The sequence below is a fragment of the Gavialis gangeticus genome, unplaced genomic scaffold (assembly GCF_001723915.1).
Source record: "Gavialis gangeticus isolate Ggan-Ray unplaced genomic scaffold, GavGan_comp1, whole genome shotgun sequence".
Lineage (NCBI taxonomy): Eukaryota > Metazoa > Chordata > Crocodylia > Gavialidae > Gavialis > Gavialis gangeticus.
The window spans coordinates 17,574,749-17,586,688 of record NW_017729025.1 but is presented as its reverse complement, the minus strand read 5'-3'; the positions used below and the strand labels follow the sequence as shown (position 1 = coordinate 17,586,688).

The window sequence follows — 11,940 nt, the reverse complement described above, 5'->3', positions numbered from 1 at the left end:
CCTCTAACCCGCCATTTATAATCTTACAAGGTCTTTGCTTCCATTACAGTTGGTGGCAATGCATTCCACTGCCGAGAATGTGTTGTTTACCCACGTATCTCTTTCAATCAGTTTGAAGGTTGCTGCCTTTCAGTTTCTTTGAAAATGGCCATGGTGCTTATTTTTGGAATAGCCATGAACAAAAGCTCCCAATCCACCTTCTCTAAGCCATTTATTATTTTTACATTCAGTCACATCGTCTTATATCCGTCCCCTCTCCCAAATAAACAATTGTGTTTTCTTGCTTTTCCAGGATTATCTTGGGTGCTGATAGGTACCATAATATCAGAGCACACCAGAGGGTGCTAGTTACCACATGAAGTACAAAAGAAACATCCTTAAAAATATTCCACATAATAGGTTATTACACCTATTCCACATAATAGGTTATTATACCTCTGCTGCCTTACACCTCACCAACCTCATGCCTCCTGTTTCTGTAAAGCTTTTGCCATCTGGGGAGATTTAGTTCATTTTTTACATACATAAAATCATTGGTCTTTCTGATAACAAGAGCGCTACCCACTCTCTTTTCGTCTAATAGGACTAGGACTGGAGCCATAACCCAATCTATTTAACCTATTAACTAGCAATAAAATCAGTTTCCACTAAAATGGCTCAAGCTGGATTCAAACTAGCAACTGACAGGTAAAACATTCCAGTAGCAAAGAGCCCATTTGCTGAGCCATTCAGTCCCTTTACCATGCAGGAAAAAATTAAGTTGTTTTTCATTTGATCCACTGTCATATATTTCATATACCAAATTTCCTTTCTTAAATGCAACAAACCGGTGCTCAGGATGTCTGTTAGTACAGGGCAACCTATTTCCTTCCTGATGTGCTTTGGGGGACATGAAGCATTAGCAGCTGTTGGGTAAGCTTGTTCAAAATTCATTTGTGGAGGTTGACTTGAGAGAAAATTGTTTTTCCTTGCTTAAAAAATGGAAGAGAGTGGTCCATTGCTTGTGTAAGTGCTGAAGGAATGTGAATGGACATCACTCTCGCACAACCAGAGGGATTACAAGGGAATTCAGAAAGCCCAGGCCAAGTACATGCTCTGCTCCCAAAAGAATGCACATGTTGTATGCGTAGGCGAGTTGGTGACATGTTAAATTATTCCTACAGGAGGCTGGGCTCCCTTCACTAAATTCAAAGCTCTGGTAAAGGGGAAATTTAGGCATCAGATGATGGAAAACACATACACTCCATATATAACCAGAATATTTTTGCTCGTGGACTTAGTTTTACAGTACCCCTGTAGGGGAGAGACATATTTACTGCCAACAGATACTGTGCTTAGTTACCCATTAAAAAAAGCCCGCTTTGCTTAGGATAAAACAGAAAATCAGTGGCAAAGTTGGGAAGAGAATATAATTCTGAGTCCTATACCTGAATAACAATTCAAGTGAAGGCAAATGTAAAATTGCTCTGTGAAAGGGCAAAAACCCCTTGTTGGAATGGGTTTCTCATGGACAGCTGGCAAACAGGAGAGCTTGCCAAAAAAACATCAAGTGATGATTATTATGAGGCTACATCCAATTCCCAAGTCTATTGCCTGGTACTATAGACTCACGGTGGAATACAATAGTTTGGAGCAAGCAATCTGTGTCCTACTAGAGGGGAAAATGCCATTTGAAAAGCATGATTCGATACAGCCCACCCTCAGTGAGTTAAAGACTTTGATCTTGAAAAGCTTTGGCCAACTGTATGTCTTCCATATAGAATCTCTCTTCTTATAGAGCCGATATTTTATTACTCAAGTTCTATGCAGATTAGTAACTCTGAGAATCCATGGGGCCAGGAAAATATACCAGTTAGCATATGTCCCAGGTTTCTGTTCTTCCTCACAGGGATGCAGCCATTGGGTGCATTCAGATGAATGTGCATGTGTAGTTTGCAGAACCCTTCTACAGTGCTGCAAACCACACACCCCGCACATGCAGGCATTTGTTTCACTGCTGATTTGCACGGAGGCAGGGTTTTTTGACACCAGGAAATCCTGATGTCAAAAACAGCCAGTACTGGAAAAACCAGAGCCTCGCTGGCCAAAGTCATGCTCCATGTGGCCAGATCACCGCCACTGGAGCCCCAATAGGCCCCCCAGGACCGTAGGTGAGGCTGCTGGGGCCAGGCTAGGTGCTAGCCCCAGCCTCCCCTACCCCACCCAGAGCATTTTTCCCTATACTAACCCCTTGTGCAGGGGCATGTGCACGGAGGAAAAAGCAGTGGCACAAATTTATGCCACTGCTTTTTTCTGCATGGCAAAGGCACACCTGCTTACGGGGAAGTGGCCACTGACAATTATTCTAGAGAAAGATAACTAGGGCTTATGATGGTGCTTTGTTTTCTGAATACTCAGTAACCATGGGACAAAATACACAGGCTAAAAAAAGCCTTGCTGGGTTCTGGGGTATGCAAACTAAGGCAAAGATTATCCATTAAATCTGTACATTTAACATAGATTCTATGGCATTATATAAGTCACAGATAAAGGGCACAGAACTTTTAAATGGATTAACCTTATAAGGTGAAGACAGCTAGAAACATTTTTTACCATGTGAATGTTTGAGAAAATGTGGCTATGTTAACAGAGAGCACTAGAGAGCGCTCTAGGAAAAGAAAAGACCCGTAAAGTTGGAATGGAAAGTTGTAACACTGAGATCAGGGCTGAAAGGCCTGATGATATTTTCTTATTGGTTTCATTTCCTTAATCAGTATCCTCTTGAAAACCTTCATATTGTTACTTTAAAAGATGTCTGTATTTAAGTTACTTTCATATGGCAGTTGCTTCTCACTTCTGGGATGCGTCCCTCTGAGCACACACATGGGCGCAGATTTCCCATGGGACAAATATTTGACATGTTTGTGCAGCTGCCATTTGTCCCTGGGCACACCCCTGCACATGTGCTCCGGCTCCAGCATAGCAGCAGCCTTACCTGGGGGCCTCCCAGGGCACCAACAGCTAGAATGTGGCTCTGGCCAGCTAGACTCTGTTTTCTGGTGACACGCTGCTTCCATGTGCGCCACGCCATTTTTTTGCAGCATTGTTTTTTTGACACCAGAATCTCCCAATTCACAATCTTGTAACAGGTTAAGGAAAACTGATGCCTCCAAGTCCTCACTGGCAAATGTAATAATACTTGTGGTTTGCTTGCATCGCTTAGTGACAGGATAAAAAAGGATGTTCAAATAAATGCTGTGTAGGCTCTTAGTAAAATCATCTCCGAAAATCAGCCCTACTGGGAGACAAGCTTGTTCAACCCTAAATAAGCGCATTTTAAAATGGAAAACACTTGTCTATGTATTGATCAGCCAAGAGGAAACCCTTTTAATGAAGAAGCATAGTAATCTAAGTATAGGAGAATATGCCTGTGCAAAGACTACTACGCTGCTACACAGATTTTGTATACTGAGGGCTATTTGTTCAACTATTAGTGCACATCTCTTACATGCAGAGAACTGTACAACTGGTGTATATAGTTATTCAGTTGAAATAAGGAAAGACATAAGTGCAGATTTTTTGCACAATAGCTGTAAGGGTGCTTGTGTGGGACTATCCAGTGGGCCTACATATGAAAATGAGAGCATGATTGTACCTTGATAGTCATGTGCATATGAAGGGTAATTTATTTTAGAGGAAAGGCCAAGGTCCATCAATGAAATCTGGCAAATTTATGCACTCAGATACAAGTGCAAATAAATTAATGATTGCTAACCTACACTTTTTAAAAAATTGGAATTAATTGTCAAAAGGACCAGTCTAGAGAAAGGTGAGCTGCAAAAAAGAGTCACAGGACGCATGTGAAGTTCCTTTTTTGCTTGAAAAATAAACCAGGAAATCTTGCTACGCTATTGCAAGCTACTTCTTGGGTATCAGGCTAAATTCAGTGGACCCAAAAATAGATACCCACATACATTCTGATGGAGTTCATCACCATTTGTAAAATGCCTAAGATGTTAGCAGCATACAATTAATAAATAATGGTTCATAAATAGGTTTATAGGAAGAGATGGGAGACAAGTTAGCTGCCTTGTTTGAGTGTATCGGTTAACTTTCTCTCATCACAGGAAATGTCAATAGTTCTCAGGAGAACAAACTCCCTCCGTTGGTACTTCAGGTGCTGGAGTTTGCATAGTCAGAATGATTAACATAAGCACTATACACAGCCTTCTCCCAGCATGACTGTCACCCCTGCTTTCCCTTCAGCACAAGCAGAGAAAGAGAGGCCCCGGCTCCCTCCGAAATCCAGGCTAGGGTCTGCAGGTACTGCTCCACTATGGTTAGGGGATCCCTGTTGAAAGCATGGCAGAAGAGGTTCTGCTTTAACGTGCAAGGTCCCTTGCATGGGCAAAGGAGCAGAGCTCAGCTCCACCACACACCCTTCTGCTTCCCTCCCACAGCCCAGCTGAATGTTACCTGAGACCATGAAACGGATCTGAGGTCCAAAATCTAAAGCCTATCTATTCACAATATGGACAGGACTCCCCTTAAAAGCCAGGTGGCCGCATCCTTCACAGATGACGTTTTCAAGGGGTCTTTGAACATAGCTCCAAAAGACTTACTGATACAGTCAAGTAGATCATCTTATTCCTCTGCCATCAAGAAAAACAGCCTGACAACAAGATGAGAACAACCTTCTTTCAAGCACAAGGAAAAGTCGTAAAAGTACAAGCATGTGGAGTAAGTACTGGGAGGCCTATGACTCTGCAGTATGGATGTTTGAATTGTAAAGGGAAGCAGAGAGCTAGAAGTTTAATTAGCCAAGAATTTCATGAACTGCTTTGTTGAGAAGAAACAACCAGGTATGCTCAAACATACTAGACTCCAACCAATACTAAACCAACCATCACTCAACACTTCAAATTATTGCCTACTGTCTAACCTCATAAGCAAGGCCATATTAAGGCAACATATGGCACTGGATCCACCTCAACCTGAGCAGATTTCCTGCCCTTGGAAAATTGTCCATAATTTTCAATAATCTGTAGAGAAATTTCATAGACGTTAGGGCTGGAAGAGACCTTGTGAGGTCATCAGGTCCAGCCCCCTGCCCAAGAGGCAGGAAATCAGCTGGGGTCAGATCACCCCAGCAAGATAAGCAACCAAGCGTGAATCATTTGACAATTTTGGGGGGAATCTGACGAAGGGTTTTTGCTTAAAAATGTTTTTTCCAACTATTTAAGTTGCTTAAAAATGTTTTTTCCAACTATTTAAGTTGGTCTAATATAAGATATCAGATTCACCCAAAGAACCTTGTCTGCCTATGTCCTTAGACCAACACAGCTACAACCTACACCCTTGAAAAAGTTTGAAATTTTCAATCGTTTGAAAATATTTGAAATTTTTGATCATTTGAACATTTTCCCCATCTTGAATCAGGACAAAAACCTCTAAAAAAATTCACAATACCAAAAGAAGAAAAATATCAGTTTTGATTAATCAAAAACTTTTGTTTGAATAACTTCCAAATATTTCAGTTCTGACTTATTTTTTTATTATATGTATTTTACATTGCAAAACAAAAAGACATTTAAAAATCATTAAAAAATGTCAAAGTGGAAGATTGAAAGAAGTTCACACCTGTATTTCTCAGACGTTTTTCAGGAAAAGAAATAATCACAACTAGCCTTTTTCACAAACGGGTTCTGTTTTGACAAATGCACCATTTCAAAAAAAAAAAAAAAAAAGTTGAAAAATCCCTAGCCACCTCTAGCTCTGTGCTCTCCATTGCAGTGCAACAGCACCGTGCTGCATAAACAGTTGTGTTCTGATTCTTCTCACCGTCCTTGGAAGGAAGTAAGCCTTAGGGTTAATATTGACCAGATAGGTATACAGTCCACACCACTCCACTGTTGTTTCAGGGCATCTGCAGATTCTAGCAGTCATCACTGCTTGGTTATATTCAGGTCACCTTTTTGAGCTTTCCTTCACAACTTAGGAAAGGTACTTTTCCCAAATAAAGCTGAGAATCTGATATGACTCTCCCATATGACTCTCATATAAATATATGACTCCAGGAGCTGGGACCCTAGACATGCTTAGGCCTTAATCCAGCTCTGTTCATATGAAGACATAACCTCTGCTCCGTAAATTTACAGTCAAGGTCAAATCGTCTGTGGGTGAAACATTTTGGTGTCAATGGAGTTGCCAATGGACCATTTACTCCACCCAAAATGCAGTCTTTAGTAGGATTTTTATGTTAACTGATTTCTTTACGTGGGATATGTTTGTACTGGATTGTTGCAAAGTCTGAAAAACTGTTTAAAAATGATTACTTTGGAGTACAAACAGTGTGGTTTAGAATAGATGCCATTAATATTTTAACTACAGTATGGTACAGTCTAAGCCTCTTCTCTTTCATATCTTCATGCTGCAGCATTTCCAGCAACTTAAGTCTGGAAAATTAACTCTGATTTACTTCAGCAGTAAAAGCTGGAAGAGTGAGATTGTTCCTATACTTCTGTTTGTGAAGTTTCCTACTGAAGGCCCTTACTGAAGGGATTTCTATAGGTGATATTAACAGCCAGATACATACAGAAGAGAATAACATGTTAGTGCATGACATTTCCAAGAAATAACCCAACCTCCTCCAGTGCAATCCTTTTCTAAATGCAGCTGTGAATCACTTTTCCAACTGCAGCTGTGAGTCACTACCAAGACTTTTAATTCATGCTATGGAAGCCACCACCCAGAGATTAGACAATCAAACAAGCAGCAGCAAATAGCAAGGCAAAACACCAATTTATATAGAGCTTAGGGCAAAACCAAACCTTTTTTGCTGTGTATTTAAAGAAGTTATCCATGTGAAAAGCCTCTCCCAGTATATCTGTGGCTAAGAGCCATTGTACAACAACATCATAGTCCATCTCTCCAGTGGCACCTTCAATAATACCAGAAAATATGTTAAAGGTTGCATCAAAATGAATCATTAAAAAGTAAAATTATTATCAGCTTTCAGCTACAGAACCATACCCTGCTGGTTTATAAAGATTAATTTTCTTCACATATTTTCAGAGGATAAATGAGCACGAAGCACTAAGTACGTATATCTTATCTGCGCCCTAAGTATGTGTATCCAGCACTGGAATTTTCCCTTTAATGTGAGTTAATGTTATATTTTTTCAAGCATGAAATTTCACAACTGGCTTTCAGACTTCAATAGGAAAATTCTAGCAATGGTGATGTTATTATTAGAGGATTTGACTTGAATAATCTAGACTTGAATGTTTTATTCCAAGCCTGGATCTGAAAATCCAGCCTGGCAGATTGAAGTGTCCTCTGTGCAGTTTCAGAGGTGTAGGTTGCAGCCGGGTTGGTCTAAGGACATAGGCAGACAAGGTTATTTGGGTAAATGTGATATCTTTTATTAAACCAATTCACATAGTTGGAAAAATTCTTAGCAAGTTTTCAGGCACAAACACCCTTTATCAGGCTGAGGAAGGGCCTGCGGATGGCCATCCAAGAGCACAGATCATCTGCAGGCGCTTCCTCAACTTGACGAAGGGTGTTTGTGCCTGAAATGTTGCTAAGAAAAATTTTTCCAACTATTTGAGTTGGTATAATAAAAGATATTGGATTTACCCAAAGAAACTTGTCTGCCTCTTCAAACAACCATAACAATTGGCAAGTTCAGCAAAAGCTCTGAGAAAACAGCCTTCCTGTGTCAGCAGCAAAGACATTTGTTTAACATCCTCAGCCTGGATTTTTTGGCAAAGTCATGCCATCTCAGCAAAGCAAGAACCTGCGGTAAACATATGAGTACTCCTAGGCCCTCCCAGCCCTGCAGGTCAGAACAAGTAAGTGTCTGACATTGCAGCACTCCTGCAACCCTTCAAAATAACCAGTGTCAGTACCGAGCCCTGTGGCAGCTGAAATGTATGGGAGGGAGTTGGGACAAAAAGAAGATCACTCAATCTCTTTTCAGCTGTGACCTAGAATGGGGTTGCTTTTGGTGTCCAGAAGCCAGGGCTGGTGCAGTAACCTGTATGACCACCTTCTTCTCTTGTCACAGTATTTAAAAAAAAGCCCAGAAACAGAATTAGCAAAGCAATTCCCTTGAACAGCTTCAGGATAAATTGTGCCGTTTAATGAATGAGTCACTCACGTATATTCCAAATATTCCTGCCTTTGAATGGGCAAAAATCCACCCTCTCCCCATCAACTGCCTGTGGTGGCCTTTTCCAGTGTGCTGAAGCTGAGAATGTCTGGTATGTTTGAACTGACGTAAAAAGTCAGGGGGTTGTATTCTAGCTTCCAGTTCATCAGTAGATAAATGTTGTGATTAATGTGCCTGTATGAGCCAGGATTTCCAGAATGGACGGACACTGCAAAGGAAAAATCAATTGCTGTTCATGTGTGAAAGCAGCTGAGTTTCATCTGATTTGTTGCTTCCGCTGCTTGGGAAAACACAGTGTCAGTCCAGGTCTGCATAAAGGAACAAAGCATCCAGGATGGGAAGAGCTTCATACACAAGGAAATGTGCTCAATAGAAGGAACACCAAAAGTAGCTAGCCCTCAAGGGATCAGGTCCTGATGCCGATTTGTGTGTGACCTTTGGCTGGTTGTATAATATCTCATAAGGCCTCAGTTCTCTATCTGTAAAATGGGCATAATAAGACTAAACTGTCTGTTTTGTCTATTAGAGTGTAAGCCAGGTGACCTGGACTCTCTTATGTGTTTGTACAGGGCCTGATCTGGATCAGTGCATGTAAGTGCTACTGTGATCTCCCTAATAAATCATGTAGGCTGCTTTCAGATGTGGAAAACAAAACAATAAAGAGGCGTTTTACTTTAAACTCGGTGCACTCCCATGCCAAGCCCACAGCCTGCCCAGAAGAGGCATCATGTTAGTAGGACCCGACTTGCCCAACATCTGTATAGATCAGGCACTTTACTGGGGCTTCTTTGGTGCTTTTATCTAGTAGCTGATTCAATCAGCTACAAGATAAAAGAGCCAAAAGTGCCTAATTTATAGAGATGCTGCAGAACCAGGTCGAATAAACATGCTATTTCTTCTGGTAAAGCGTGTTTTGGGGAGGGGGGGAGGTGTTCACATGCGTCAGCAGCCATAATGTGTTTGGCAACCTAAATATATAGGTTGTTACTAGTTCTCCTATAATAAGTAGTGAAGAGAGTGACACATGCTGTTTGGGGACAGTAAGGTATGAGTGTGGAGATATGAGCAGGGAGAGACATGCTTTTGACCATGAAGGAAGTGGAGAACAAGATGGCTGAAGGACAGATTCAAAGAAGAGAAGCAGAGAAGGGAGATGGCTTTACTGGATAGGAGCAGTGTGGAAATGAGATAAGGAGCAGGGAGGCAAGAACAAGAAGTCACAGAGCATGGGATAACTAAGTCACAAGCAAGCATTTTACTCATATGGGCATAGGCAGATTAACACATGGGCCCAGAGTCCCTTGCCAAACAGGCCCCCACATATGCCTGGAGGGTAGACGTGGGGGGAAGGGAGGGCAGCTTAGTGCAGGCAAAACTGGCAGCCAGGCTGGGCCGGGCCAGGTGTGCGCAAGGTGGTGGGCCACAGCTGCTGGGTACTGGGTGAGGTGCAAGGCGTGACTGCACTGGAGCTCTAGTAGCAGCTGGAGCTGCTGGCAGCAAGAAGCAGAGCCAGGTGCAGTGTGTAGCTGGGACCTGCTAGTGGCGGGACAGCCCCAGTGCAGCCAGGTCCTGGCCCGGCTGCGACCATGGCCCCAATGAATCTTACTCCGCCTCTGCATACGGGCCATGAAAGGGGTATCAGAAATGTCTATATGTGGTTGAGAGAACAATAAGGGCATGTGAAGAGAGAGAGCAAGATGACAGAGCCCAGGATAATGCTGTGAGCCTGAGTGAAGGAGAGGCTGGAAGAATTTCCCAGAGCATTGGAGCAGGGAAGAAGCCCATTTTGGAGGAGAGATGAGAAGCTCAGCTATTTATCATTTTGAATCTTACCCTGCAACGAGATAGCCAAGCTGACATGCCAGAAAGACAGAGGGGTAGAAGTGGACTGAAGGGGAGGATCGTGTAGAAGGCCTGGACTGAGAAAACACTGCCATACTGCTATGTGTGCACAGGTCCTTCTGCGAAAGAAAAGTAAAGACAGCAGAATGGAAAGTGCCAGTGACTCAGTAGGTATTTAAACACGTGGCCTGTAAACCCACCTATGTATATGGCCCCATCTTTGTTATGTATAAAGCCCACCTATGTATAAGGCCAGCATAGGTATGTCAGATACAAGTGTGACTAAATCACCCCCTTACCAACCTAAAGCCCTTGTCTATACTCAGTTATACCAGCCAAAAGAAGTCTGGATAGCCCCTTTCATTTAGAGAACTAGTGTAAGCAAGGAAGCTGGTGACCAAAGGAACGCTTGTGGGTATAAGCTGCACCTCTGTTAGGCAAGTTTGTCATTATAACTCTACAAGCAAAACGTCCAGTGCAGACAAAGGCCGGGGGGCAATACTCAGTTTCCTTCAGTTTGAGGTTAACCGAGCTGCACCAATTCCCACCAGCTGAGAACCTGGCTCAGAATCCCAAACAGTTTTTGAATCTGAGTCATGCTTAGCAGGGGAATGGGGTTCAGTATCTGTGTGCTTAAGAGGAACACAGAAAAGGTGAACTGACCTTTACTGAGAATGTCAGCTCTTCTCCGTGACCACACAGGGAACTATATGCCTAATCCCCAAAAAGGCTGAAGCATAGCTCTTAGCAGTGCCAGGGAATGTGCCAGGGGGCATGCAGCCCTCTGAAGAGGCGCACACAAACAGGGTATGCGGCTTTAGAGCATATGTCTGCTTTGATTATTACATAATATTAATAAATGGTGCTTTAAACAACATTAGAAGAGCAAGCCTGAGAAATTATGATCCTCTTCTCTGAGGTCAGCTGCGGGACAATGGCTTTTTGGCCTTTGTCTTTAATATTGGGGGATATTTGATCTGCCTTATACCAGTGGGGGCCCACTTCTTTAGATGTGCTGCAAAGTGGTCCTGCACCCTCCCCCCCAAGTGCCACTCTGATCCCCTTCCTCTGCCTGACCCACCACTCTGCTTTCTGCTCACTACTCTGTACTCCTTGCCTGATCTCCTGCTCTGTTTTCTGCTCCCTGCCCTGTTTGCTGCTTTAACTGTCCCTCTTCCCTGATCGATTACATGTCAGAAGTTGCCCATGCCACTTGTGGCATCCACACCACAGGTTGCTCTCCCCCCGATACCACACCATCTATTTATTGAATAGGATAAAATAGTGGGCCAATCGTCACTTGTCTCTCATTGCATCAGATTCCTGCACTGAAGGATGAATGAGGCTTGCTGAGGTTTGACCAGAAAAATTTGTGTACTTGGTCTTAGACCATGGTAAGTGAAAGCTAAACCGTGGTTGTTTAGCTCTGTTTCCCTGTGGCATAAACTGTCAGCGTTCAGCTTTTCTTTACTGTGGGATAAGAGCAGGCACTGGGGCAGTTCCTGAAGACCGTGGTAGACTGGCTGCTCCCACGAATGTGCCATAATTAATTGGTGTGCCCCTGCTCTTGGCAGGAAATTCTGAGAGCCAGAGTGCTCATTAGTCTAACTTTGCAAGCAGGATGCAGCCCTGGTTCACTGAGCGATCTGTAAATCCCTTGCATTCTTTGTCAAACATTCCTCATTCTCGTGACAAAACCATCCACGCAGTCTTCACTGCTCACCCTGTTTGTGCTGTTCCCTCTCCCTCCGCTCTGCCATCCTGTCCTGGTGCAGAGCAAGCTCACAATTCTGTAACCAGCTCTGGTGAAGTGGGGAAGGGGGCCAAGTTCGGCTCCTCATGCTGTTACGGTTCCCACGTGGCCCTGAACAAGACTGCACTGGTGTGCCACCCAGCTTATGGTGGTTGCAAGAGTGGTCTATATTAGCAGAAGCTAATATAGA

The 11,940-nt window shown here is 43.0% G+C and overlaps 1 long non-coding RNA gene across 1 annotated transcript; it reads right to left on the bottom strand.

Moving 5' to 3' along the window:
• Nucleotides 1–8,058: 8,058 nt before the first annotated feature.
• On the bottom strand, nucleotides 8,059–11,064 carry LOC109298390. Its single transcript, XR_002097602.1, has 2 exons — nucleotides 9,989–11,064; nucleotides 8,059–8,363 (listed from the first exon to the last, which is right to left on the bottom strand). It is a non-coding gene; the product is annotated as an uncharacterized LOC109298390 (long non-coding RNA).
• Nucleotides 11,065–11,940: the final 876 nt, after the last annotated feature.